This window comes from Ctenocephalides felis, unplaced genomic scaffold (genome assembly GCF_003426905.1).
Source record: "Ctenocephalides felis isolate EL2017-DRISC unplaced genomic scaffold, ASM342690v1 CF-g0.4_SCAFFOLD_03573, whole genome shotgun sequence".
Taxonomy (NCBI): Eukaryota; Metazoa; Arthropoda; class Insecta; order Siphonaptera; family Pulicidae; genus Ctenocephalides; species Ctenocephalides felis.
Window position 1 is genome coordinate 15,812,214 of NW_020539727.1, and position 25,933 is coordinate 15,838,146.

A 25,933-nucleotide genomic window follows, 5' to 3' on the forward strand; every position below is an offset into this window, starting at 1 on the left:
CTTCGCGACCCGTAACGAAATAGATTAATCTATTTGAAACCATTTAATATTCCTCGAACATTTCGTTATAACTTATTAGACAAATGTTACAGTATTTATGATAATTATTATAATATTACAAGGTATAATATATTAATTGAATTAAATTTAATCGTTAACGAGTGTAGTTTGAAATTTAAAATAACCGCTTTAATAAATATTATAGTATTTTATTTAAATTATTAATTTAAAAACGCCTAATTTACTGTAAAAAAATAATATTATAAGTATTTTTGAGCAAATAGATGTAACATAAATAAATAGTTTTTAGTTTGAAATTTGAAATTCGCGCGCGCTCTTTAACTCCACCATCTTCTATCGTTTCAGACAAACTTCACACTTGTCATACAAAAAAACGTCAAAGTTGTCATAATGTCAGTGCTTGATTCTACAGAATAGTTTTTGCAAATCAGTGCCGATTTCTGACAAAACATACATCTCAACATCCAAATATCTAATTTAAATATTATCTCCATTACCCATCTATAATTTGTGCAATATGTGAAAAATAATCCAATTACTTTTGTAGACCTTAGAAAATCTCTGTGTGTTAATTTGAAGATTCTTAGAAAAATGTGCTAACGTGATAGTCGTCAGCATAACATCAGCATGAATTGATGTTATGGAATCCCCGCCTTCATTTTCTGGTTGGTCTGAAACACCTATCAGCATTTCTGAAGACAGTGGATTACCTCTGACCTGTGGCTCGGTCTCCAGTGGATCTGTCAGCGGGGAACGAGTTATCTGTGAGGTAATAATAATAATAGACATGATAGTTATAATATAGACTTGTATGTAAAGACAATTCTGAGGTGGAACTTGAGGAGACCTTTGCTTGGATCAAGAATTGCTTAGGGTTGTTAAGGTTAGGTTAGTATAATGTAGCTGCAATAACATTTAATTCATCAATGATGTGTATTTTTGATTTGCCGAGCAGTTTCAAAAGTTGAGTACCATAACTCGAGATTGGAGTAACTACACTTTCGTAGACTTCAAGAGACATGTCCAATCAACCACATTTTTGACTCTTAGTCTGAATTGTTTTATTTTGGTGCCAATGTAGTGCTTGTATGAATACTAAATGACCCGATAGACTTTGTCCTGTACCCACGTCTACAATTCAAAAGTTCCAAATTTTTTAATATCCTATCCTATACTTTTTAATATTCCATTTGATGTCCTGCCTTTGTGATTCATTTATGGTCTTAACATAAGCAGTATAAGAATTTTAGAGAAAAATAAGTATCTGCGGTAAAAGAACTTGATCATATTTGATTTTACCACACAACATGATTGCGTCAAAATTTAGTCTATAATTTTCATATATTAGTTGCTTTTTGGCAATTATAATTTCTAAAGTACATTTTTCTTACTAATAACTAAATAAACATTATTGTTTATGTTCAAATCTTAGGTGAATTAATTTGTAAAATCTAGTTCTTATGTGCACTATTCAATCTACCATCAACTAACTAAATATATTCCATGTCCGATGCCAAACAAATGAATTTTTGACAAATTAAACAAAATTCTAAATCATTTTTTTATTGAGTAGAAGTATTGTTTTGTATTGTTAAATAATTTAGTGAAGTAAACCAAAATGTGACATGCACAAGTTTAAAAAAATAATTTATATGCAAATTTGGACTTGTTGTGTTATTTATTAAACTGAATAATAATAATAGGAATTATATAATTTCATCTGCCAAACATATACTGTTGACTGTATCTTATATTATTTTAATTTCTGGCACATCTCAGGTGCTTTTTGTCAATAATAAAGTAGACGTTACATTTTTCTTGTGTATTACATTCTAATATTATCTTGGCTCATAATTTCAATTGACATTTCTAGCAGATGATAGTTCAAATATCAAACAATGATTAGTGGTTTTTTGTAGTTTTAGCCATTTATTTCTCCAATATTACTATAGTTTTATTGTTCATTAAATCTTAAAAATTTCCTTTGACAAACTCTAAAAAGAAAAATCAAAATCCGAATAAACGTTTAGGAGAAGTATCAAACCATACACCCACACAGAAGAATTTTATATATAAGATACATATATTGAATTGTATATTGACACTGATTTTACATTTAGAAGTTCATTTTGGCACCAACAGAGACACTACTATTGAAAGATGTTATTGTTTATAGAACAAAATCATTGATTAAACAGTCAATTGATAAAATCCTGCATCTTGGATGAATATATTTGTGTTGCCAATGCAACCAAGGCTTGTGGAGACTTATTCCTGTGTCCGAACCATGCTCCAAATTAACCTAACCTTACATGACTCATAGGAGTATCTCTTTGCTATAAAAGCAGTTGAATCATATGATATATGCACATTCAGGTTATATTTAACTGGATAATCTCCAAAATCCATATTGATCATATAAAATGTGATCTGCGTGCAAAAGTGCATCACCTTGCTTTAATTAATTAATTTAGAGTCAAGATGAAGCCTATATATTTGTTATGTGGGTTGATTTACATTCATTGATGATTTCTAGCCACTTGTTTATCCATTTCTTAATGATTTTTACTTTATACTTTACATAGAAGTATATATACATAACTTCTCTTAGCAGCTTCTTAAATTAAATTGCACTTTTGTGTTACAGGACAAGGGGCTTAATGTTTCAATATCAAAATAACAAAATAAAGAACTATAATATGTACAACTATTTAATAAATATTAAATTTATTGAATTTTAAATATGAACAATACAACACTCAGATTTTTAACACACTTTATTTAGTAATTACAGACGTTTCGAGACCGTGACATGCCTCGTCTTCTGTGTAATTTCAAAATAGTTACTTATGTACTAACACATTCTTTAATTTTCTATTTAAATGACATTTAATTTTTGAAAATACAAAAAATACCAACTATTTCTTACAAAGCTTGCCACTGTATTTTCAAAAATTAAATATTAAAGAATGTGTAGTATATAAGTAACTGTTGAGGCATACCATGGCCTCGAAACGTCTCTAATTACCAAATAAAGTGTGTGTTAAAAATCATATTGTTCATATTTGACATTTAATATTCGTTCCACTCATATCACAAAATTCTATATTAAATTTATTGTATAATTCTGTATATTTGTTGCCAGGCGTCTGGTTTTTATTAATAGTTTACAAGAGGAAGCACAATCTTTATGCCTTCTATGCTCTTGATATTATAATATCAATCAAATTGTCATTGTTAAGGCTAGTCTAGATCCTGATTTTTTAAGGCTTCTTATAGCTGGTTCATTAAGGTCTTTTTAAGTCATTTGGATGAACCTCAATTGTTGATACATGAAGTATTGTCTGTATCTTTAAATACTTTATCAACATTAGATATTTTCAAATTGTAAAATTGGAGACGAATCAAGTTGCATCTGTAAAGAATGAAAAATCGATTTCAAAGTCGTTTTATTCAAAACTTTTCGGACTGTATATAACTGCTGATATGGATTTGCAGTAAATTTGATTTAGTTTCACCCTATCTAACTGAAAAGGCGTGCTTTCATATAAAATTTGTGAGTTATTTGATAAAAACCAAAAAAATGTCCCAGATTTTCTATTTATTGCTAAATAATGAAATATCAAATTCAAAGTCGTTTTATTCAAAGCTTTTGTATCGGACTGTATATAAGTGTTTATAAGAATTTGTAGTAAATTTTATCTAGTTTTACCCTATCTAACTAAAGAAGGGTGCTTTCATATAAAATTTGTGAGATATTTGCCAAAAACTAAAAAAATGTCTCGAATTTTATTTTATTTTTTTTGCTAAAATACGAAATATCAAATTCAAAGTAGTTTTATTCAAAACTTTTGTATTGGCCTGTATATAACTGTTGATGTGGATTTATAGTAAATTTTATCTAGTTTCACCTTATCCAACCAGAAAAGGGTTGGATCTAGTTTCACCTTACAAATCTTTGATTGTATTTGCTGGACCTTAACAATATTGGGCTTACTTGCATTATATTATTTTGGTCCATATAAAAAACACACTTAACAAATGATTAATAAATCGGTCAAGTCCTTTTCGAAGATTAATCAAAACAAGCAGAACCAAACAAATTTTGACTAGTGGTGCATGGTATTGTGCCTTAAGGTAAGTTACTGAAATTTCCCATACTGTAACATGAAATTTTTAAAAGCTCAGGAAAGAAAAATTATATTTTATTTGAGGTTTTGAATTTTTTTGAATAATGTCTTTATTTTTATCTAATTTTAATTATAAGTATAGATAAGTCATTAATTGGAATATTTTTATTAAACTTCAATATAATCATTACACAAATTATGGATATAAATGAACTTATATTCAATCTGCGTTGCTAGCAATAAACTGCAGTTCAGCCAAATATTTCGACCCCAAACTTGCCCTTCGTTCATTCAGTTCACTTCCAGCTTTTGTAAAAATTCTCTCACCAGGTATAGCATTTCCAGGAATATTTAATCTTTTTAACACAACTTCATATAAATGTGGATAAACCAGTTTTCGTGAAGACCACCACATCAATGGATCTTCATGAAGACTCACAATTGGCTCATCGATGTATCTCTCTAATTCAATAGCACCTGAACCATCATATTCAGGGACAGAGTTTTCGATGATGTACTGCTCCCATATGGATCCTGGGAATAAGTCCTGGGTTTTTTGAATCGGTGCACAGTTTTCTTGGAAGGTTTGTCTTAAGTTTGCAAATGCTTTGTAGTATTTTGTTTGATCGCTGAAACCGTTTTTCTTGAATCTTGGATCCAGGATTGTAGCTTCAGCGTACAGTTGATTAGATTCCACATCATGATTGATGTAAAAGGTTCGATGCATGGAGTCTCTTAGTTCTTTTATCAGTTTTTTAACAATTGGTACTGTTTCTTTGCGTTTATGTATATCCAAGTGTTGGCATAAAAGGCGACAGTACACAATAATTTTGGATAATGACACATGTTTATCAGCAGATATTTCCATAGTGACTTCATAGAATGGTTTGAGAATTTGCAGACTGTGCTCTGCTATCTCCCAATCTTCTTCTGAGAGATGGTCTTTACTTGCAATGATACAATTCAGAATATCATATAACGAATTCCATCTGTACGTCATATCTTCTATCAACTCTGGCGATAGCAGGCTTTCTTCATGATTTTCTGCAACTTGTTTCATTTTGATAACTGCTGCATGGAGTTCACGAATTCCATTAAGTAAGACGTTATTTAGGATATTCGCAAAGCAAGTTATTTTAGACCATCCTTCGATAGTAAGTGCTTTATGGATGGCTGGGCTGATATCACTCACTACAGCCTCTATTTTTTCCAATACGTCCCACTTGTTTAATTCATTTTTTAATAAAGCGTTTATTTCTAATCCGGTATACCGCAAGCTGCTTAATAACTTGGCACACCGATTATGATCTTTATCTATGTAATGTGCTGTTAATACCATATAGAATTTACCTTTGAACGATGTCCATGTTTCAATTGAGATGCATACTGAGGTCGCATTTGATATTTCGTTGCCCACACTATTCAAAGTCTGTTCATAAATTTGTGGCAACAAAGTTTGCGTCAAAGTTTCTCGAGTTGGCACGTTATAACCAGGATTTAACAGCATCAACAGTTTTCTAAATTCAGGTCCCTCGATTATACTCAATGAATGGACATCCCTTGCAATCATTTTGACTAATTGTGCATCTATTTCAGACGCTTCGTGCATAAACAGAGGATCTGTATTTTGCATGTAATCATAATTATCTATATGTTCCATTGTATGATCATGCTCTGTTTTCGATGTCGAAGCTTCTGAGGACGTTTTGTCGAATATTCCGGACTCACGCTTTATTCCCAGACAAAATGCTACGGCGGGATGTTTTCTTCTTAGATGTCTCGCTAAATTCCCGGTATTAGAAGCACATGTTGATAAAAATTCCGAGCAGTAGTTGCATTGTGCTTTGCCATCTTTTAAAGTGAAATGGTTCCAGATAGTGCTGGTCTTGCGTCTCGTCGCCATTTCGCTGATGACGAATGCCCAGTCACTCACAGATTTATATAAAAGTTTATGAATTGAATACTTTACTCACAATTGTATTAATTATTCGGGCATAGCTCCGGACACGATTCCTTGCAACACGTGCACAGTGCTCACACAAAACTACATTGGCGCATTCTATGGGTTTCGTTAAACATCGAGTCTTCTACACAGGCGCAACTTCCACCCAAACCCAGGTAGATGATGTTAGTCGAGTCAATGAAAGCGCGAAACAGGCAACCGTCCTTATAAGTAGAACCCGCGCGTTGCTCGTCTCGGATTTTGATGAAACTTGGCACAATGGTAGACTTGATGCCCAAACTGACCGTGGTAAAATATTAGAGGCCTATGAAAAGCGGTTTAATTATAAAAATTAAAAAAAGTTTGCATTTTAGCAGCGCGCGTAATGCATAGCTTGCAGTGCTATTCCTTATCAATAGCAGATTGGCCTAGTGGATATCGTCGTGGAATTCTAATTTTTGCTCCGGGGTTCAATTCCCAATTCAGATATAATATTTTTTTATTATTTTTGTTTGATATTTATAATTTCACGTGTAAATAATATTGACATTTATTTGAGTTTTCGATTAATTTTATATTTTTTGCTGAATATTCCATAATAAAGTTCTCCGTAACACCTGTAAATTTTTATTTTGATATCACTTATAAAACTTACGATCATATAAATGTTAATTGATTCCTGAAACATTATAATTTTGTATTATACGGAAGAAAAGATATAATTTATTTCCAAATTTAGCCAAATTTCCAAACAATGTTCAAATTTACTATTATGAGAATGATACTTCGTACGTTTGACCAGCCCAATAATCTAATGTTAATAAAAAATATTCTTTTTGACATCTGGCTTGAAAAGGTTATTAATAAAATTTATTCACTTCAGTTTTTATGTTTTTCTTATTTTTACGATAAGTACAATCCCCACACTTGTAAATTCGAACATAGTTTTTATATGGAAATAAATTATATCTTTTCTTCCGTATTATTGTTGTTATTAATACAAAATTATAATGTTTCAGGAATCAATTAACATTTATATGATCGTAAGTTTTATAAGTGATATCAAAATAAAAATTTACAGGTGTTTATTTGTGTAAAATTCAGTTTTTGAGATAATGTCCGATTTGAATGATTTAAAAATCATTTCACTTGTGTTGACAAAATAAAAAAATTAACTAGTGGTGTATGGCATCGTGCCTTAAGGCAAATTGCTGGAACTTCCCGTACCGTAATGATATATTCGAGAAATTTTAAACGTTTTCAAATATATTATTACAAATTCAGTAATTTTCATTATTTTTGCTATCTTGGTATATCTGAAATCAAAATGTAAATCAAATGTAAATCACAAATCAATTTATCGCCAGGACATTAACAATCGTCATTTCATTTCGAATTCAATTTCAAAAAAAAAAAAATAGTTACCTAATTTACATAAAATTGAAAAAGTGCTCCCGTATAGTCAGTCTAAACGCACTTGGGTAAACATTTATACCAGAGTGGCGCTTAGACTGTGCTTAGCCTGGGTTATTTTTTGAATTTTTAATCCAAAATTACAAAAATATTTCATGGAAAATAAAAAAAGATGTAATGATTTTTTAACCTCAAAAGCAATTGTTTTGTCAATACAAGCAGAAAGTTCTTTGAACCATTAAAATCAAACGCTTAGTTCTTCAAAAACTGCTATTTTATACATTTAGCTCTGTATCTTCGAAATGGCGGGACCTGCCTTTGCCAAAAACTAATCACCTCTTATCCCAATCATTACAAATTTAATATTTTTTAGATCATTCAAATCTGATACTCCGTTCTCTCAAAAACTCGATTTGTATTTTCTGCACTCTTTGCTCCGTATCTCCGTAACGGTTGGACCTGCCTTTGCCAAAAACTAATCGGCACATCTCCCTATCAATAGAAATCGAATGTTTTTTGAACCATTCAAATCGGTTAATTCGTGCGCCCGAAAACGTCGACGAAAAATTGTATCCACGCATACTAACACATCCATTTTATCCAAGGGTACCTCTTATGAAAAAAAATTACTTTTGATTGTTCGATTTCGATTACAATAACATACCCTACGGGAAGCTAATAAATAAAATTGTATAAAAAATGAACAAAATCGGAGCTGTTTCTATGGACTCTCTGTCGGCCTTTATTGACTCGACTAAAATTCAGTCGACTATAGTACATATCTGTATGTGTAAAATAATCTCTGGATACGAGTAGAGGGATCGGACACATGAGGATATGACTCGCTCTCTCGGATCTATATATCTCTCATGACTACTGCGAGAGAGAAGAGTTATATCCTCGGAGTTAACGAACTCTACTGCTATCTTACTCTATATACCGAAGTCGGATCGATTTGGATATAACTCCTCTATGATAACACAGTGGTATGCAACCTTTTTTGCAATGCGCGCCCCTGCTTTAATAAAAAAAATGTTTGCACCTCTATTAATTTTTTCAACAAATTAATTTCATAAATACTCAACTGATATCAGACTACAAATTCATATGCAATATTATGTAAGCATACGCATAAAAAGAGTGCGCGTAAGGTTCACACGCGATTGAAGTAAAACTTATTTGCTACTGTACAAGATGGCATTTAAGTAAAAATAAATACATCGTATTACAATTTTGAATAATGTTCATCAGTAATATGGTAACACTTGTGATGGACACATTTATTAGTGTCGACCATTATACACATTTAAATAATTATATACATTTATAATAGCATTAAAAATATGTATAATATTTAAAAACAATAATGTAATTAAAGTCATACTTCAAATATGACATGATCGGTTTGTCATTGTAATTAGCATTTAGAAATGAACCTTTATTAGAGGAATGATGTAATTTCTGAATAAATTCTATAATATTCGTTCACAATGTGAATTATGTTAAACAACGCCTAAACAAATATTGTTTTTGCAACTTCACTCATCATATAATAATTGTGTAATTTGAAGAACTTAATGTAATTAAAATTAACATACATTCATTGACAGATGGTATTTTTTTACTTTTTCGCTGGCGATATAATCACATTCTTTGAACAGCTGTAATATTTGTCTTTCCATTTTAATAACTTCAAAGATTTATAGAAACTACGAATAATATAGAAATAATTTCTAATCAATAAACTTACGTTTAGTACACCTCACAAATGTCTAATTTGTTTTATTATTTTCAAGGAACAAGGTAAAATATTCTTCCAATTCAGGCATTTTTCATCAAGATTTGTACTATAATGTAACTTTAAAATGTTTATTTATCTATGCCGATTTCCTTGTTGATATCGGTACGCATACAACGTTGATGCCGGTACGCATACAACGACAGATCTCTATTCACATACACGACGACTAATCACAATCGACCCGTATAGAAATGATATCATCGAGAACGAATGACGAATCGCTGGCACTCGACTCTTATCTTATTTTACGCACTTCCGTTGCATTTGTACGGATACGCATATTACAGCTTGTTATATCATGTTAAAAATTATTATTATATAATAATGGTTTGTTATAATCCACAGTTACCTGATAGTGATGGTGAAGATAAATCGTTGTCTCAGTATGATTCACTGGACTATTCAGATTCTGGTGGGATGTGCGGTGAGCATTTTAATACACTGAAGAAAGGACCACATTTTGTCAATTTGCCGATAGATCCACCTCCAGAATTTCAGGTATGTGGTAAAAAAATTAAGGGTAGAAAGGGTAAAAAGATCCATCACCGTTGTATCAAAAACGAGTGAAGTATGGGACTTTTTTACGATATTATTTTAAAGCAGAGGGCAAACAATTGATAAAGTTTATTGATCATATTGAGATAGTTGTTTACTTGATATGATGTAGTTGTTTTAGTTTTTACATCATAATCACAATTAGTCAAATTGGACCTTTGTGTTCCAGATTATCCTATTTTACTTATCCTATCTATTTCTGTTTTCCAGGATAGTCCACCATCCTTAGATAATAGAATTTATGATCTACCTGCTGAAGACGAAGCTGAAAGTGATTGGAAAAGCTCTTTGAAATATTCCCTACGAGGACCAAGATCAATTGGGACTAATCGAGACATTTGTAATGAGAGGTACATTTGTTTACTTATTTGATAATTATTAATTTTTTTTACTACCAGAGTCTTCTTAGCAGAAATGACCCAAGCAAGCTAATCCAAGTACTAGTCATATTATATATTTTAACATTTTTCAAAAAAAAAAAATTACTCTTTTGCTATCAGAGTGTTCTCATCAGAAATGACCCTGCTGTACGAGTCAGCTAGCTGTCCAAGTAGTTGTCATATAAAATATTTTTACAAAAATTCAATATTGCACTTCTAAAGAACTAAAAACCATAATAACGAATTAGAATTTATAATAATTTAACATCTATTTACCTACTTGTCTATTTTATTTATTCATTTATTTATTTTATCTATTTATTTTCACAATCAATTAATTTATTTTTCTATTGAATTAATTTATTTATCTATTAAAACAATTTATTTTAAATCATTTTATATAGTTTGCTCATTTTATTTTGTACATTTTGTTTGTATTTTTTTATTTTATTAATAATAATATTTATTTAATTTAGTTATTTAATTTATATAATTTATCTGTTTTTATTTAATTTAATTTATTCACTTCATTTTATTTACTTTGATTCAGTTTAATTTATTTATTATATTTATTTATTCATTTATTTGTTTAATTAATTAGTTATTTTATTTAATTGATTTTATTCATTTATTTAATTTATTTATATTAATTTAATTTATTTATTATATTTATTTAATTTAGTTTATATAATTTAATTCAATTTATTTATTTACTTATTTATTTGCTTAATTAATTAATTATTTTATTTGTTTGCTTTTATTAATTTATTTATTTTTATTTAATTTGATTATTTATTTTATTTATTTCATTTAGTTAATTTAATTTATATAATTTAATTTATTTGATTTTATTCATTTAATTTCATTTATTTATTTTAATTCAATTTAATTTATTTATTATATTTATCTATTCGTTTACTTATTTATTTGTTTAATTAGTTATTCTATTTATTTAATTTTTTTATCTATTTGTTTTATTTTATTTAATTAATTTAATTGATGTATTTAATTTATTCAATTTATTTTTCTCAATTAATTTTATTTAATTTGTATTTTTAATTTTATTTATTTTTTCTGATTTATTTTATTTATATAATTTATCTATTTATTTTATTTTAATTTAATATGATTTATTTATTTATCATATTTATTTAATTTAGTTATTTTATTTATTTCATTTAATTTCATATTTTTATCCTATTTATTTTAATTCAATTTAATTTATTTATTATATTTGTCTATTAATTTTTTCATATCCTAATTTTATTTTACTTAATTAATTTAATTTATTTATTATATTTATCTATTCATTCACTTATTTACTTGTTTAATTAATTATTTTATTTATTTAATTTTTTATTATATTTATCTATTTATTAATTTACTTATATATTTGTTTAATTTATTAATTATTTTAGTTATTTTTTTATCTATATATATGTTTTATTTTATTTAATTAATTTAATTGATTTATTTATTTTATTTAATTAGTTTTATCAATTTTATTGATTTTATTTTTCTGATTTTATTGATTTATTTTAATTCAAATAATTTATTTTAATTTAATTAATTATTTTTTAATTTAATCCATTTAATTTAATTTAATTTAAATAATTTAATCAACTCATTTATTTATTCATTAAATATAATTAATATATTTATTTAATTTACCTTATTTCTTCAATTTTAATTTATTTAGTGCATCAATTTATTTATGTAAATTTGCAAAGCAGAATTTTATGTTTTTGCCAGAAAATACGACTCTTTAATTTTGTATTTACCCGAAGTTCAAGTCATTCTGAATCAGTTGTGACCAAATTTGGAAAAGTATGTACTTTTTTACCTTTACCGACTTTAAAATACTAAAAACCACAATAACAAGTAATTTTTATAATAATTTAACTTAGAATGAAAAATCTTGAGGTAAAAGTTGATGGATGGATGGATGAAGAAGCCAGTTGTTTCCTACAAGTGTTTTACTACACGTTGTTTTTGAGAAGGATTTTGCCTAACAGTTTTATTATTTTCTATTTTAGTATTCTGAGACCTGTGGCAACTTTTGCATCAGCAAGTCCAGCTCGTCACAGAATTCTCACAACTCCAGTATCGGTGCCAAGACTTTACAGCTCTCACAATTCACTCACAGCTAAAAATGGAGATGACAGCGATTTTATCACGCAAGCAATGTCTCACGAGGCTCTCAATGGTAATATTTAATATTAACAGCCATTCAATCTTAATGAAAATCTATAAATATTATCTTTTTCAAGGATATTTAAGGGATGTCTACAATGTCCCTTGCGATAGTGATATATACACTCTCCCCGTGGACACAGTGAGACCTTCCAAGGGCACTGTATCTTCAATCGGGTCACCAAATGGAATACTGCACAACACTCATCTTCGACAAGCCAAAAAACAAATCGAACATACATCGGCCCAGAGGAAGAGAAGGAGGAATACTTCAGCTTGTGAACAATGTTGTGTACCAGAAAGGTAATAAATAAAAGGAATTAGACAAATCAGGATAATGGATTTCATACTGGTTTATAATTTCAGAGCATGCGATTTAGATGTGCAGGATATGCCAAGTGTCAATAATACGATCAATAATAAAACTTATATCAATGACAAACGGCATAGTGTTGCAGGATCTTCGGGCACTACAAGTTTGGCTCATGTTTCACAGGTGAGAATTCAAATTCATATTTACTTATGATCATGGTGAGGTTGCCTAAGGGGTACCCTTAAAGAAATAGTGCTATAATATTTACTGATTAAATTAAAATAATTTTTTGCCATTTATTGAAGCTTTATTTAGTTGGCTTTATGATTAACAATTACTGAAATAGATATTTTTACGTTTTGCCAAAATGTGCTTTCGGCACTATTGAGGCCTGCAGTCGCCTAAGTCGTACCACTTAGAGTCATATTTGCTATTAAAAAAACTATAAACTAAATATATTAAATAAACAAATTTAAATAAAACTAGTGGGGTGGGTGGCATCGTGCCTTAAGGCAAATTGCTGGAACTTCCCGTACCGTAATGAAATGTTCGAGGAATACTGAATGTTTTCAAATAGATTATTATAAATATTGTAACATTGTCAAATATTTATAAGAATTATATAAACTGAATTGCAGAGTTGAAATTATTTGTTTAAAGTATATTAGAACTATAGTCAGAATTAAAAATAAAATCTGAATTATTTTCGATATACAAAAAATTAAAAAAAAAAAAAAAAAAATGGTACAAAATTTTTTTTCCAAAATCAATTATTTTGTTAAGACAAGCAGAAAGTTCTTTGAATCAATTGAATCGGACGCTTAGTTCTCTCAAAAACTGCCATTTTTTGTACATTTAGCTCTGTATCTCCTAAATGGCTGGGCCTGCCTTTGCGAAAAACTAATAACCCCTTCTCCCAATCATTACTAATTGAATGTTTTTTAGATCATTCAAATCGGATGCTCCGTTCTCTCAAAAACTCGATTTCTATTTTCTGCACTCGTTGCTCCTTATCTGCTGGACCTGTCTTTGCCAAAAACTAATCATCTCTTCTCCTTATTAATAGGAATCGAATGTTTTTTAAACCATTCAAATCGGTTGATCCGTACGCCCGAAAACGTGGGCGGAAATTTGTATCCATACATACATACACACACACACACACACACACACACACATCCATTTTTTCTGAGGCATGCCAAAACGTTCAGAAACCTTTCAAACGTCGAGAAATGTAAAAATTTTCAATTCCGATTTTTGGCCCATTACAATAACTTACCCTACGGGAAGTTAATAAACAAATTAAAGAGATTAATTCAATAAATAAAATGGATTGAATAAACAAATGAAAAAAATTAAATGAAACAACTATATAAAATCATATAAAATTCACAATGAGAAACTTTTCTAGTCCTATAGTTGCCTAAGTCGTACCGCCTACAGCCTTAGTCGTGCGTCGTGCCTATTGCTATTAAACTATGTGCTTATTTTTATATTATACTGTGAAAACTATATAGAATTCAGTATGAAAACAGCTTTTCTAGTCCTATAGTCGCATTAGTCGTACCTACTACTAAATTACTATAGTGAATTCAGTTTGAAATCAGCTTTTCTAGTTTTATAGTTGCCTAAGTCGCATATTATAAAAACTACATAGAATTCAGTCTGAGATCAACTTTTCTAATAGTCCTATAAGTTGCAATTTACACAATAGTCTTGATTGATTGAATTTATTTTCATTTCTATGTTTTTTAAATATATTTCAATTTTATTTGTTTTAATTTTATTTGGTTTAATTTTATTTATTTTAATTTTATTTATTTTAAATTCATTTATTTTAAATTCATTTATTTTAAATTCATTTATTTTAAATTCATTTATTTTAAATTCATTTATTTTAAATTCATTTATTTTAAATTCATTTATTTTAAATTCATTTATTTTAAATTCATTTATTTTAAATTCATTTATTTTAAATTCATTTATTTTAAATTCATTTATTTTAAATTCATTTATTTTAAATTCATTTATTTTAAATTCATTTATTTTAAATTCATTTATTTTAAATTCATTTATTTTAAATTCATTTATTTTAAATTCATTTATTTTAAATTCATTTATTTTAATTTCATTTATTTTAATTTCATTTATTTTAATTTCATTTATTTTAATTTCATTTATTTTAATTTCATTTATTTTAATTTTATTTTTTAATTTCGTAATTTATTTATAATTTAATGAAATTAATTATTTAATTCATTTATTTATTTCATTTTTGTAATTAATTTCTTTTTTTTAATTCATTTACTTATTTTATTTCTTATTTATGTTATTTTATTTAATTTCTTTATTTAACTGATTTATTTCTTTAATTTTTTTTTATATATTTATTTTGTTCGTTTTATTTATTTTATTTATTTTCCTTGATTTATTTTAATTTTATTTATTTTGATTTTATTTATTTAAATTTGATGAAATTAACTAATTAATTCATTTATTTATTTCATTAATTTTATTTCTTTTTTTAATTTATTTGTTTAATTTATTTACTTATTTTATTTCTTACTCATGTTAATTTATTTAATTTATTTAGCTGATTTATTTATTTAATTTTTTTTCTATATTTATTTTTTATGAATTGATTCATTTTGTTCGTTTTATTTATTTATTTATTTATTTATTTGTTTTACTTAATTTATTTTATTTTTACTTTATTTATTTCTTATTCCTGTTAATTTAATTCCATTTAACTTATTTCCATAGTTTATTAAGTTATTCAATTCATTTATTTTAATAATGTTGCTTTGTTTAGTTTATTTGATGTATTTAATTTATATGGTTAAGTTATTTTAATATAATTTATTAATATTTATCCTTTTATTTTAATTTAAATAATTAATTTTGATTGAACTTCCTTATTTTAATGTGACTTAAATTAAATTATTTTATTTTGTTTATTTCATTCACTTGATTTGGTTTGTTTAATTTAATTTTGATTTATTTGATTTATTCAACTTAGTCATACATACTACTATATAACTGTGGTAATTTTTAAAGTATACTATAAAAACTACATAGAATTCAGTCTAAGATCAACTTTTTTAGTCGTATAGTCGCTTAAGTCGTACCTGCTACTAAAAAACTACATAAAAATCATTCTGAAATCAACTTTTTTGTATATAGTCGCCTAAGTCGTACCTGCTACTAAAAATCTACATAAAAATCATTCTGAAATCAACTTTTTTATATATAGTCGCCTAAGTCGTACCTGCTAGTAAAAAACTACATAAAAATCATTCTGAAATCAACTTTTTTATATATAGTCGCCTAAGTCGTACCTGCTACTAAAAAAACTACATAAAAATCATTCTGAAATCAACTTTTTTATATATAGTCGCCTGAGTCGTACCTGCTACTAAAAAACTACATAAAAATCATTCTGTAATCTGAAACTTTTTTATATATAGTCGCCTAAGTCGTACCTGCTACTAAGAAACTATATAGAATTAAATCTGAGATCTACTTTTCTTTAGTTATTAGTTATAAAATCGAACTTAATTGCTAAAATAAAATCTACAAAAATAATAATAATAATAATATAGTAACGAATGTACTTACAAATTCAAAAGTCTTTGATTATTAAATAGTTTTATTTATTTATTATCATTAGTGTAATGTTATTATTATAATAAAGCTAATAAAGATTAATTATAATAAATATAAGTTAATATTTTACAAGTTTTATATAGATTAATTATTTTATTATTTATTATTTACTTCATTTACTATAAACTTATGTATTTTTATTTAATTTTAATTATTTTTAAAATGTAAGTAGCTTATTTTATGAAAATTAGAATTTATACATTAGAAGTATTTTTTTTATCAAGTTAATGAGTATTTTTATAATATAAATATTGGTGTTATATGATGTAATTTGTATTTATTTGGGAAGAATGTAGCCTTGGCAGTGGTACGACTTAGGCAACTTTACTTTAAATTTTTCAATTAGTATTATGTCAATTAAATAGTTCTGTTTAACAGGATGATGTAATTTATAACTATGAGGAAAATGTAGCCTTGGCTAAAAATGTTGACTTGAGCAACTTTGCTTTATATTTTTTATTATAAATGGCAATATTGTATTATGCTAACTAATTATGCTGTTAAGTAAGCTAACTAAATAAGTTCTAAATATTGCGAGGTACGACTTAGGAAACTTTACCTAAATTTTTATTATAAATTTTGATGTTATATTATGTCTATTACCAGGAACCTCTGCACATGACCTTAGAGGAAGTCCGAAACTACCTCCAAACTCTGTACTCCAGTTCAAGTGAATCCAGTGTCAATACTCGTGCTTATAATAAGAACTCTTTAAAAATAATCGACAATAATAATGATTCTAGCATTGTTGTCAAATCAAAGAAAAATCGAAAAACTTTTATTCTAAACTCTAAAAGTAAAAAAATTAAAACTCACCACCGAGTCCTGATGTGACCAACAACACCCCACATGCTGATGCCACAAAAACAAGTGAAATCGAACTGAAAAAAACTAAAAAGTCTCACTTTTCCCTGAGGGAAACTTTATGTAACATATTCAGATTTCGGGGTAAACTCAACTCTCCTGATAGAGGTGTTAAAAAGCCAAAGGTTGGGAATTTGAAAGCTACTGATTGTGAGAAAATGACAGATGGTAAAAAGAAATCTGAAGATTTGAGTAAACGAGCATTACCTCCCTTGCCGTCTGGTAAATTGGTGGTCGAAAGTGAAGTTCATGAAGGTGGTGGAAGTGAAGATAACAGCATGGATTTTACTTTGAGCATTGAAAAAGTCAAAGATGTAAGTAACACGATTTATAAGATTTTATTATAGACAGTCGCATATTTTAATAAAAAAGATAAAAACTTTAATGATGAAAGACACACAAATTTAGTATTTAGTATTTGTCGTTATCGAAAATAGATTAAAGAAAAATACACATATTATGTGTGTACATATGGAAAGATGAAGTTATTGATTTATTTTATTTTTGCTTTATTTTATTTAATTTTTTCAATTTATTTCATTTTTATTTTATTTGTTTCACTTGTTTATTTAATTTAATTCATTTTATTTAATAAATTAATCCCTTTCATTTGTTCATTCTATTTAAATTTGTTTAATTTGTTTATTTATTTAGTTTATTTAATTTAAATAATTTATTGATTTATTTGATTTATTTGATTTATTTAATCATTTAATTCATATATTTATCTATATATTTATTTAATTTACTTAATTTATTTTCGTATTTATTTATCTTAATAATGAATGAATATTAATAATGAATAATGAATCTCTTTACTTTGTTTATTTTATTTAGTTTATTTAACTTAATCAATTAATCAATTAATTTATTGATTTATTTAATTTATTTAATAATTTAATTCACATATTTATCTATCTATTTATTTAATTTATTTTCGAATTTATTCATCTTATAATGATTTAATTTATTTATTTAATTCATTTCTTGACTTCAATTTACTTGTCTTTATTTATTTATTTTTATTTGATTTGTTTTGTTTAATTTACATAATTCACTTCATTTGATATTTATTTAATTTATTTTATTTGATTTATTTACTTATTTAATTAAACAATTAATTAAATTTATTTAATTCATTTATTATCTCAGTTTATTCAATCTACTTTGTTCTTATTTTATTTTATTTATCATTAACTAAATAATGTTTATTTATTTAATTGTTTTTCATTTATTTTATTGAACTATTTATTTAATTTATTTTTTAATAATTCATTTTCATAATCAATTATTTTATCTATTAATTTAATGTTTTATTAATTTACATAATTTACTTCATTTGATATTATTTAATTTTCGTTTATTATTTATTTAATTTATTTTATTTACTTATTTAATTAAACAATTAATAAAATTTATTTAATTCATTTATTATCTCAGTTTATTCAATCTACTTTGTTCTTGTTTTATTTTATCATTAACTAAATAATGTTTATATATTTAATTTATTTTTCTATTTGTTTTTTTTATTTTATTGAACTATTTATTTAATTTATTTTTTATCAATTCATTTTCTTAATCATTAATTTATCTATTAAATTAATAGATAAATTAATTTACCTATTTAATTAATTAATTTATTATCTATTTAATTAATTAATTTATCTATTTAATTAATTTATTTATTTATCTGCTTAATCAATTTATTTAATTTATTTTATTTAGTTTGTTTATTTTAGTTTGTACATTTTGATTGTATTATTTTTTATATTTATTCATTTATATTAATTAATTAATTTAATTTGTATAATTTAATTTATTTGATTTTAATTGAATTTCATTTATTTTATTTATTTATTGTATTATTCAATTTGGTTATTTAATTTATTTTATTTGATTTTATTTTATTTTTATTCAATTAATTCAATTAATTTATTTATTATATTTATATAATTATTTATTTACGTAATTATTTGTTTAATTAACTAATTATTTTATTTATTTAATTTTTGCATCTATTTGTTTTATTTTATTTAATTAAATCAATTGTTGTATTTATTTTGATTTATTCAATTTATTTTTCTAAATTCATTTTATTTAATTTGTTTTATTAATTTTATTTATTTTATTTTACTTATTTAATCTATTTATATAATTTTATTTATTTTATTTTAATTTAATCTATTTAATTTAATCAATTAATTTATTTATTTATTAAATATAATTATTATATTTATTTAATTTAGTTTATTTATATAATTTACCTTATTTCTTTAATTTTAATTTATTTAATGCAATCATTTATGAGAATCCGACTCTTTAATTTCATGTTTTCCCGAGGTTCAAGTCATTCTGAATCATTTGTGACCAAATTTGAGAAAGCATATAATTTTTTTTACCTTTTCTTTAAAACCGACTTTAAAAACTTTAGTCATATCCATGCAATATATAAAAAAATATATTCTAATTAATGTGGAAGAAATGGCTTCCCAGATCTTTAGCAGAAACCAATCCAACTTACAAAAACGTGTATAAAAATACATATTCTGCCTTATTTTGGCATCAAACGATTCAGAACGACTTGAAACGTCGAAGAAACATAGAATTAGCCAGTTGGAATTTCTGGAAACATAGTTCTTCTTCAGGTTCTGGTAAAACTACCAAGGTTGACACTCTATTTTTAAATTTGTTTTGTTTTTGTATTTTCTATAAAATACTTCTATTTTCCTAGTATGGCTGGTACTGGGGACCCATATCAGGCGAAGCAGCCGAAAGAATTTTATCAAATGAGCCTGATGGCTCCTTTATAGTCAGAGACAGTAGCGATCATCATTATATATTTTCATTGACCTTTAAACTCAACGGCTGTGTCCGACATGTCAGGATTGAACATGACCAAGGTACTAAAATAATTCACACTTTTGTTTTAAATAAATTATAAACTAGCTGTAAGTGAAATTCTGTCTTAAGGCAATTAGGGCATCGTGCCTTAAGGCAAATTGCTGGAACTTCCCGTACCAAAAATTATTATTTTTTTAAAAAACGATTGACATTTTTGAAAAAAAAATTACTTCGAAAAAATAAGATTTTTGAGAAACTATAAATTTGACAAAAAAATACTTTTTTTTGAAAAAAAAAATTGAAAAAAAAAATTATTTAAAATTTTTTTGTTTAAAATCTTTTTTTGAAAAAAATGTTTTCTTTATTTTGACATATGTTGGAAGATCTGAACTTTTTTTCAAAGCAATCGTACTGCTTTAAATGCATAGAGACAAAATATAAAGCGCGTAATCGCCGCGTCGCTGTCTAACTGGTAAACATTGGTACGGAACCCATAGGAATGTAAACAAAATTTATACTTATTGTTAAAATCTCTATAAAATATCTGATAATTTGATGTGCATATGTCTAATGATCATTTTTGACCGCAAAATGGCATTTTTTTTTACTTTTTTCGTTAGATCTCCGAAACCGCTAAACCTGCCCTTATAAAAATTTGATCAAATCTTCATCTTGTCAATACAAGTAAAATGTTTTTTGAATTATTAAAATCGGACGCTCCGTTCTATTAAAAACTGAGGTACCGTTTTTGGCACTTTTTGCCCCATATCTTCGGAACGGCTAGACCTACCTTCGCCAAAAACTAATCAGCACGTCTCCTTATCAATACGGATCGAATGTTTTTTAAATTATTCAAATTGCTTCATTCGTGTTCCCGAAATCGTCGACGAAAATTTGTATCCGCACACACATACATACTACGCACACACACACACACATACATCCATTTTTTCTAAGGTATGCCAAAATATTCAGAAACCTCTGAAACGTAAAGATACATAAAAATTTTCATTTTCGATTTTTTTGCGATTACTATAACTTGCCCTATGGGAAGTTAATATCATTTTATATTTTGCAGGTAATTTTAGCTTTGGAAGTTGCGCTAGATTTAAATCCCGGACGATTGTGGAGTTCATTGAGAACGCTGTGGAGCATTCTCGTAGTGGTAGATATTTATTTTTCCTGCACCGGAGACCAGCTTTGGGTCCTATGAGGGTCCAGTTGTTGCATCCTGTTTCTCGGTTTAAGCAAGTGCAGAGCTTGCAACATATGTGCAGGTGGGTAAAGGACAAATATAATAAACAATATAAATAAACTTATACTTGAAATAATATATTGATTTTTGTTGTAGATTTATTATTCTGAAGGTGGTTCGTCGCGATTTGATACCTAGTCTTCCACTTCCTCGCAGAGTAATCGATTACCTTTCCTCGAAGCAATATTATTCAGAACTTCTACCAGAAGTCGATCAAGATCAGGATGAAGTAGAAAAGCAATCGGATGAGCATGTTACTGAACCAGAACCTGTAGTCTTACCTCCTCAGAGTGCTGTAGTGCACATCATTACTAATAATAATACTAGACAAGATTTTGAGTAAGTATAATAATATAATAATAATAATAATATGATCTTGAGTATTTGTATGTAATTAATTTTTTTTCCCTGGTTTTATAGATTAGATAGCAGATATCGATTTCACGTCATCGAGCACAATACTGATAGTGATGCAGATACTCATCCAGTATCGAGCAGTCGAGCAGATACTGATACAAATACTTATAGTGATGGCAAGGACTTGTGTTCCAGTGATTCTAGCAATATTAATGAAATTGAAGGTATTTAACATATTTAACAAAAATTAAATAAATGCCCCGAATTTTCTGTTTGTTGCTAAATAATGAAAAGTCGAATTTAGAGTCGTTTTATGCGAAATTTTTATATCGGACAGTGTGCAACTATTGGCATGGAATTGTAGTAAATTTTATATTTATATTTATATTTTTGTACCTAAAAAATGCCCCGAATTTTCTATTTATTGAATGAAAAATGAAACTCAGTCGTTTTATTCGAAATTTTTATATCAGAAAGTAAGCAAAAATGGAATTGCAGTAAATTTTATTTAGTTTCTCCTAAGCTAACTGAAAAAGAGGGCCCCCATGTAACATTTGTGAGTTATTTGACAAAAAGTAAAGAGGTGTCTCGAATTTTCTATTTGTTGCGAAAAATTTGTTAAAAATGCCATGGATCTTTGAAAATTTCTTATATTCTTTTATTTTAAATAGTCTTTGAAAAGTCGGGACATTTTTCTACATTTCTTTGAATATCTCGAAAGTTTTGTAACGGAAACACAATTTTTCATTAGTACAGAATTTGTACTAAATAGAATTTACTACAATTTACAAACTATTGCAGATAATTTAGTGATTCATAAAGTTGTTAAAGAACATTTTTAATTTGCCATGTAATAGTAATATCATTGAATTCCAATTTTCACATGTTCACCAAGAATATATTATTATTTTTAAACAATTTTGAAATCGATTTTGATAAATTCAATGGAAAATTTGTGACATTTTTCTACTTTCTTCAAATATCTCGAAAATTTAGTATCGGAGACTGTATTTTTTAGTAAAAACTAGATAAAATTTACTACGTTTTCATGTGAACAGTTATATACAGTCCGATATGAAAGTTTTGAATAAAACGACTTTGAAATCCATTCTTTGATAAATGCAATGGTTCTTTGAAAATTTGAAAAAGCAAAACGGCGAAAAGTTTGTTTTTGATTTTGCTCAAATTGCTCAAGTTAGAAAATAGCCTACATTTCCATAAACTGTTCCATCACCCAGAGACTTAATATTTTTTTCAAATACAATCAGTACGTTTTGGGATCATCATTTTATTTTAGTTTATTATTTTATTAAGTTGTTTTAATAATTATGTTCGACATGGTAGTTAATAACTAAAGAAAATTTGCTCTAGGACTAAATTCTATTTAGTTTTATAATAGTAAGTACATAGGCGATTATAGGCCTTAATTAATCTCATATATAAATGTAGGTTTTGTTGTGTATAAATAGATATATAAATGTATAAAGGGATTTTCCTTTGAAATCTTGTATATAAATGTAGGTTTTGTTGTGTATAAATGGATATATAAATGCATATATGGATTTTTCTTTAAAATCTCATATATAAATGTAGGTTTTGTTGTGTATAAATGGATATATAAATGTATATATGGATTTTTCTTTATAATTTCATATATAAATGTAGGTTTTGTTGTGTATAATTGGATATATAAATGTATATATGGATTTTCCTTTACAATCTCATATATAAATGTAGGTTTTGTTGTGTATGAATGGATATATAAATGTATATATGGATTTTTTATCGAAATTTCATATAAAAATGTAGGTTTTGTTGTGTATAAATGGATATATAAATGTATATATGATTTTCCTTTATAATTCATATAAAAATGTAGGTTTTGTTGTGTATAATTGGATATATAAATGTATATATGGAATTTCCTTTGAAATCTCATATATAAATGTAGGTTTTGTTGTGTATAAATTTATTTTCCTGATTTTCTGATTCTGATTTTCCTTTATAATTTCATATATAAATATAGGATTTGTTGTGTATAAATGAATATATAAATGTATATATGGATTTTCTTTTTTAATTTCATATATAAATGTAGGTTTTGTTGTGTATAAATGTATATATGGATTATCCTTTATAATTTCATATTTAAATGTAGATTTTGTTGTGTATAAATGGATATATAAATGTATATATGGATTTTCCTATAAAATCTCATATATAAATGTAGGTTTTGTTGTGTATAAATGGATATATAAATGTATAAATGGATTTTCCTTTGAAATCTCATATATAATCATAGGTTTTGTTGTGTATAAATGGATATATAAATGTATATATGAATTTTCCTTTGAAATCTCATATATAAATGTAGGTTTTGTGGTGTATAAATGGATATATAAATCCATTTATATATTTAAATATATAAATCCATTTATACATCATTTATAATCAATGGAATCAGTAATTATTAATCATAAAACAACTTAATAAAGTACTAATAAAGACCAAAAATTTTCTTTTAATTGAATTAGGGGTATGACTTGAGCAACTTTATTATATATATATTATATATATATATATATATATATATATATATATTATATTAAAATAATTATTTATTACTAGGAATAAGAAGAGGAAGCAGATTCAGATTGGGTTTGAGGAACAATCGTGAGAGACGTTATTTCGATAGACAAAACACTGATGACTCCAGCTCCTGAAATTTTACATATTAAGTATGTACAACACCAATTTTTCTATATTTTTTATATCAATATACAAATTGGGTTGCATCAACTACAAGCAAATAGTCTAATTGAAGATAAAAGATAAATGGTAATAGAAATTGGTTAATATATATCTTTTTATTATCATTTTTACATCGGGAAGTTCATGCAACTTTCCTTTAGGGAAAATGTAACTTACACCTGATTAATTTTAATTGCATCTTATATTTTTACAATAATTCTTCTAATATTATAATTGAATTTTGATGCAGATAAATAGTGTGATGCAACCCAAATCTAAACTAAAGGAAATCTTATTGTGTATAAAAAAGGAGTTTCTATCATAAATTTTTCATAAACTTTGATTTTTGAAAATTAGTGCTGAGCCATTTGGCATTAAAAAAATCGAGTTTCAAAAAAATCGAACGTTATCCAATAAATAGAATAGAATAAATAAGATATTAAACTATTCTAAAGTGAGTTATGTTGTCAATAATATAACTGTTTCTAATTTATTAAATTATTGGGTTTACCAATCTATAAGGCTAATCTTCCGATAAAATATAAATGTACATTTAACATTTCTATTTTATCCCAGAATTCGCCCATAAATTGAGAGCAATAAAATTGTTCCAAACCGTATATAAAAAAAATACAAACGCTATTACCAAAGATAGAGATCATAATTATCATTAAATGCATCAGTGATATATAATTTATTATATTATAAAATATATCTCATGTCTAGAAATATTATATATATGTTTGTATTAAAAATGTAATTTTTATTTCCATTACTGCAGCGTCCCATTTAAATAAATTCTATTATTTAGAACAAATTTAAATTTTCATAATATAGGAAATATGTAAAATATACAATACTCTAGACATTAGCAAAAAAAATTTCTCATCCCAATTTCAAATTTGTATAAGGCAGTTCTAAACTGTTATTGTGATATCGTATAAACATTTTAAATTCATTCATCCAGTATAGTTAAATGGCCATATTCTCAATGTAAACCATCAATTTGTTGTTTTAATTAATAATGTTTATAATAGATAGTAAATAACCATATTGTAAAAAACAATATTGTGATAAACAGCATGTAATGTATTAAGAAATAGTTTACGAAGAGCTTAATCTGAAATGATTGATTGTGAGTAATTAAGTTAGTAAAAAAAGCACAAAACTTGTCCCAGTTTAAATTTAAATGATTCGGATTAAGTATTTTTTGAATGGTTATTTATGAATTACATTAGTAGTATGTTACATAGATACAATTATGCAAAATATGAATACAAACATCTTTAAAGATTTTTTTTTTGTTACTTGCAGCTTTTTTATGTATAACTAGTTGTTTGCTATATAATCACAGGTTTTGTTGTGTATAAATGGATATATAAATGTATATATAGATTTTCCTTTGAAATCTCATATATAAATGTAGGTTTTGTTGTGTATAAATGGATATA

General features: G+C 26.0%; 1 pseudogene; it reads left to right on the forward strand.

The window, feature by feature from the left end:
• The first annotated feature begins 428 nt into the window (after positions 1-428).
• On the forward strand, positions 429-24,611 carry LOC113389016 (annotated as a pseudogene).
• Positions 24,612-25,933: the final 1,322 nt, after the last annotated feature.